The 5,530-nt window shown below is 43.6% G+C and overlaps 1 protein-coding gene across 1 annotated transcript in view; it reads right to left on the bottom strand.

Moving 5' to 3' along the window:
* The window catches only part of VWC2 (von Willebrand factor C domain containing 2), a 333,726-nt gene that overhangs the window by 163,449 nt on the left and 164,747 nt on the right, over window positions 1–5,530 (bottom strand). The gene's annotated exons all lie outside the window — the stretch shown is intronic.

Raw genomic sequence — 5,530 nt, 5'->3', positions numbered from 1 at the left:
GGTTTTTTAGGGGGTTCCCCCCCCCCCCCCTGGATGGGCAATATAAGTGGAGGATTTCCCGCTACATATATTCGTCCCAGATAGCAGTAGCAAGTGTACTTTTATATGTATTTACTTGTTATGTATTTACATTAGGGATGGAAAAAAAAGAAATGTAATATCCACCTGTGTAAGGCTAGCTACAGACATGTTTCCCCAAGAATAGCAGCCAAGGCAAACAAGAACTGTTAATGGTAGATGTTTTGCCCCAAGTGATAAATGAGACATACTTAATTAGCACGGTTACCTTTACCATGCCACAAATAATGTGAGTGTGGAAAGCAGAAAAAATACATGTAGATGAGAGTTTTTTAATCGTATCTTAAAGTATAGCTGGGAGCTGCTTCTTCATAGATAGGGTACAGTGAGTGAGCATAACTACCTTAGGATTACAACTGCATTTCTGGCAGGATGACCAGGTGAAAATAAAGTAATAAGTCTTAAAAAGAAAACTAATACAACAAACACATCTAAGGAATGGTAAGCTGCAATATATTATGTTTTTGTTCTTTGGTTTAAATACAATTTATATCCAAACATTTTTTGGATAGGCAGGCAATGGTTTAAACTAGGGATGCACCGATATATCGGCCGCCGAAACATATCGGCCGAGAATGGCACTTTTGGCATAATGCCGAAAGAGCCATGTTTCGGCCGATACATCGGCGCATCCCTGGTTTCTTTTCTCCCCGCCTGGCGCTGTTCCAGCGGGGAGAAAAGAAAGTGACAGCCGGCTGAGCGCTGCGGTGGAGAGCGCTGTGAGCAGCCGGCGTCTCCTCCCACACCGCTCTGCCGCCTATCACAGTCCGACAGTTCGGTTTCGTTTCGGTTTCAAAATTTCCATTTCGGTGCGCCTCTAGTTTAAACACCTGTCACCTACACAGCAGTAAGTGTAACTATCCAACAGACAGACAGAATTTATTTGTCTGTGTCTATGTTCCAGCCTTTCTCTCACTTCTGGTAAATTAATTGTAAGCCGGACTGAAAGTGAGGGCAAAGGTTGCATTTTACCTACTTTGTCTGCAGCTCAAACGTACCGCAATAGGACCTGCTGTGTCCAATAAAATGCAGCACAATGCAAAACAGTTCGAACAATGCCTCTATACTGCCATGTGCCCTGCCCAATTATAGTTTTTTTTAATTCTTTTTTTTAACAGACAGAGCCGACATAATACATTTACAAGTGTGTCGCGCTCGGTCTGAATGAACAAATCCACCCTATAGGTGTGTATATCAATCTAACAACAAATTTTTCATGTACCAATCAAAAAAAAAATTGTTGTTAGATTGATATACACACCTATAGGGTGGATTTGTTCACTCCGACCGAGTGTGACACACTTGCAATTCAAACATTTAATTATACACAGTGTTGCGGCTGGTCCAATTAGACTGTTAGGTACACACTCCTAGCGCAGTGATTTTTGTTTTTTTATAATAGATTTACAGTCACGAGCATTGATGCATATGTTACAGACAATATCATGTGATCACGTTAACGTCAAGCTCTATACAATGAATTCCACTGTCAATGGCAAACAGGTCTATGACCATTTGTATAACATCAAACAAAACATTTCAGATGTAACGTCAAACAGCATCTGGTGTGTGTATAGTACGGAGAAATTCTACATGTGGTTTGTGTCAGTTGTGAAATTATAAACACTGAGAGAACATCTTAGTACTATTACAGTGAAGCCAGTCTAGAAGAAGCACATACTCAACTTCTCCTCAGACGTGGTTGCAGGAGCAAGAAGCAAATGTGTGGGGAGGAAGAACAGAGAAGGCAACAGAGGACATACGTCCTAGAGCATAGGGAAAGGAGTAGAGGAAGAGTAGGATCCTGAATCGCCACCCTGTGTTCCCGTCCCAGGAGGTCTCACCTCCTCCGACCTCAAGAAGGTGGGGCCCCTATGTGAAAAGAGCCTTTCAGTCGATGTGTTTCAGGAAGGCAGGCATGGCCACAGGGCCCGCCCTCCGGGAGATCTGCAAATTTAGTCAAGTGATGGAAGTCCCCAGGTTGTCAAAAGTCTCCCTTCAGTGTTTCTAAGGGATGCTGTCAAGTCTTCCAGGACATACGCCTCACGTACCTTGGAGAGTCATAACGAAATGGATTAGTTTGTTTCCAACAGGGGGGTGGAGGCTCTAGCTGCATCTAAAAGGTGGCGTGTGAGTGAGTGCCTGTATGTCGAGAGTGGGGTGGCAGACATGTGTAGTAGACACGCTGCCTGCTTATTTCTCAGATCCGTCATGGTCAGGTCCTGGATGACGGACAACATCTGCTCCCAGAAGGGTCTCAATCTTGGGCAGGACCAAAAGATATGGAGCATTGTACCAGAATCAGAACCACATCTCCAACAGAGCCAGAATGGAGGGATTCATTTTGTGCAATAGCCACGGGACCCTGTACCAGCGGGACAGTATCATATATACCATTTCTTGAACTTTGCTGGCCATAGATGATTTGTATGACATGGTAATGATGGTACACGTTGGGTTTTCAGTAAAAGTGAGACCCAGTTCACGTTCCCAAGTCTGCAGGAACGGCGGGTGTGCAGTGGAGGCAGGTAAGCTGATCAGTTTGTATATGATGGAGATTGCATGTCGTGTGGGTACTGTCCCCTTGCACATCTGTTCATAGTCTCTGAGGGGTCTATCTGGGGCCTGGGGATTCAGAATAGCCCTCAGGAAGTGTCTGAGTTGCATGACACTCCAGGAGTCAAGGGGAGGGTCAGTGAGGGACTGTATGGCTGGGCCCGATAGCCAGTCAGACTCTGTACGGAAGTCAAGCAACCTGTATCTATCGGCCGTCACTAGTTTATTTAATCTCGTGTTGTCTGCTCCTGGTGCAAAGTCGGGGTCACCTACGACCGGTGTCATTGGGGAAGGGGCAGAGGCTAATGAGGAGCGCCTGAGCGCTACCCGAGCGATTCTTAGCGTGGTGGAGATCAAGGGTTGGTCCCTTACCGATAACGGGAGGGGGGACGAGAGCCATGCAAGCCCTTCCAGCGGGTATGGACATATGGCCCTATCAATGGATACCCAGATCTTGTCGCCTCGGTGAGTGTGCCAGTCCAGGACCCTATTCAGCTTGCGGGGAGAAATTACGCAAAGCATGGAACAGGTATAGGACCCGAGGCAAAATGCTCATTTTGATGGCCGCACATCTGCCAAACCAGGATATAGTATGAGTAGACCAGAGCCGCAAATCTTTTAGTATCTCCGCCATTAGTAGCGCATAAAGGTCTTGAAGATCGGTGGTAATGTGGGTACTCAAGTATTTAAGTCGGTCCAGGGCCCAGGTGAAGGGGAAATCAGTGCGTAAATGGGAGAGAGTATCGATCGTTTGGGTGATGTTTAGTGCGGCAGACTTGGAAAGGTTCACCTTAAAGTCCGACAGCCGGCCATTGTAGCTAGAGCGGAGAGCAGATGGGGTGTGGACACCAAAGGGTCGGTGAGGAAGAAGATTAGGTCGTCGGCATATGCAGCAACCTTCTGTTCCCCGATGTAGAGTGTAGCCCCTGGATGTCCAATTATAGTTTTGGGATTTTGCTTACCTGCATTTCAAAAGTGACATGAAACCTAACAGGGCCCTGGATAGCAATAAAAATCAAATTCAAGACTTCTAATCCTACACCTAATCCAAGCAGAGCTAATCAAAATCAAACAAGATTGTAAAGGGTAGAACAGTTGGGAAACTCTTGTGGTCCGTTCTCACATCAGGGTGTGCATGGAGCTAATTTAACAAAATTAAATTTCAATTTTGGGTGGATTTCACTTTTGACAATTTTGGGTTAAGTTTAAGTCCATCCAAAAGTGATTAGTTAGCTTTCTGTAGATACCATTAATTAGCTATGACGCACATCAACTGACCTTATGCTGGGCAGTAGTGTCATGCAGCCTGAATCAAGCCATGGAAGATTATTCTACTGTTCAGCATAAAGTGATCTAAGTCATCTTACATCTGGGGTAAGGTCAAAAGCAGGGATGCTGATACATGGAGAATTTCCCTTTCAGTCTCTAAGAAAGCAGAAAACGGAATAATCCAAATTAAGTGGATTTATACTTTTAAAATATGCAGGAGCAGCATTCGGAAATTGTAGCCTTTATGTTAGGTAAACCTGTCATGAAAGCAATGGCTGAATGATGGTTGCCTTACTCTTTAAAACTGGTTACTATACAAAAGGATACCGTCAATGTAGAGTCAGTTCAAGCTCAAAATTACATGGAGAGAAATACCGTATTTTTCGCTCCATAAGACACACTTTTTTCCCCCCAAAAGGAGGGGGAAAATGTGCCTGCATCTTATGGAGCGAATCCCGACGCCCGAGACATGCAGTAGTAGGAGCCACTGCTCGGCTTTAATACGAGGGATCTATTGAGATCACTCGTATTAAAGCCGAGCAGCGGCGGCGGCGATCGAGTTCAGCAGTAGGAGCCACTGCTCGTTTAATACGAGTGATCTAATGTGATCACTCGTATTATGATGATCGAGATTACCATAGAGTAGACGAAGAACGGACGTTCTTCGTCTGCTCTGTGTGATCACTGGGACCGTGGCGCTGTAATCACAGCGCCACCTGTCTCAGCGGGCACTAACTGCAGCTTCTGTCACAGCTTCTGTCATAGAAGCTGTGTCAGAAGCTACAGTCTGTCGAGTGCTCCATAAGGCGCGCCGGACCTCCCTGCGTCCTATGGTCCGGTGCGTCTTATGGACCGCAAAATACGGTACTTACAAAATTAATTACACATCTATATTCTCTATACACAATTAAAATCTCTTAAACTAATAAAATTAACTTTTTTATGTATAATGTCATTAACCTTAAACCTCAAACCCTTGTCAGGGGAATATCACTTCCCTACAAGGTAAGATACAGATCTTAAATGTGATATTAATGGACAACCGAGTAGTGAAACAACACCACAATACTCATGTGAAAGCACTTTGTGCTAAGTGCATACATAATATGATAAATATACACTTTAGAAAAATATGCACAATAATTTGTTATAAAATATAAAAAGAACATATACCTACTATAAAGGGACAATTCCTAAATTTGCATGAATCAACCCATTGTCAAAGTTATAACGCACAATCATATACTGTATAACAATGTTACACCAAAAAAAAAGGAATGAGAGTCAAAAAAGTAAAAGAAAAAATAACATGGAATAAAAAATAAAAATGCAAGAAAAAAGGGTCTTATGTGGGATGGCAGAGGGATCTGATATGCAGTGTAATGTGCCAGGAATATGTGAAAAACTAAAAAGTTGGAGAATGATTGGAAGTAGGGATGCACAGATAAAAAGTGCCGTACTTGGTACAAGTACAAATACAGATACTTTTGCAGCTACTAAACTAGAGAAAAACTCAAAAGTTAGGAGGCAGCTGCTATTTTTAAGGAGCATTGGCTACAGGGCTCCTAGGTTTTGTGCATCACTGCTTTAATGTATGATTTGTTTTATACTGTATATACTGTGTATA

Source organism: Nanorana parkeri, unplaced genomic scaffold, assembly GCF_000935625.1.
Source record: "Nanorana parkeri isolate BGI_ZX_2015 unplaced genomic scaffold, ASM93562v1 scaffold317, whole genome shotgun sequence".
Lineage (NCBI taxonomy): Eukaryota > Metazoa > Chordata > Amphibia > Anura > Dicroglossidae > Nanorana > Nanorana parkeri.
Note: the sequence above shows the minus strand (reverse complement) of the source record. Positions and strands in the feature narration are given on the sequence as shown.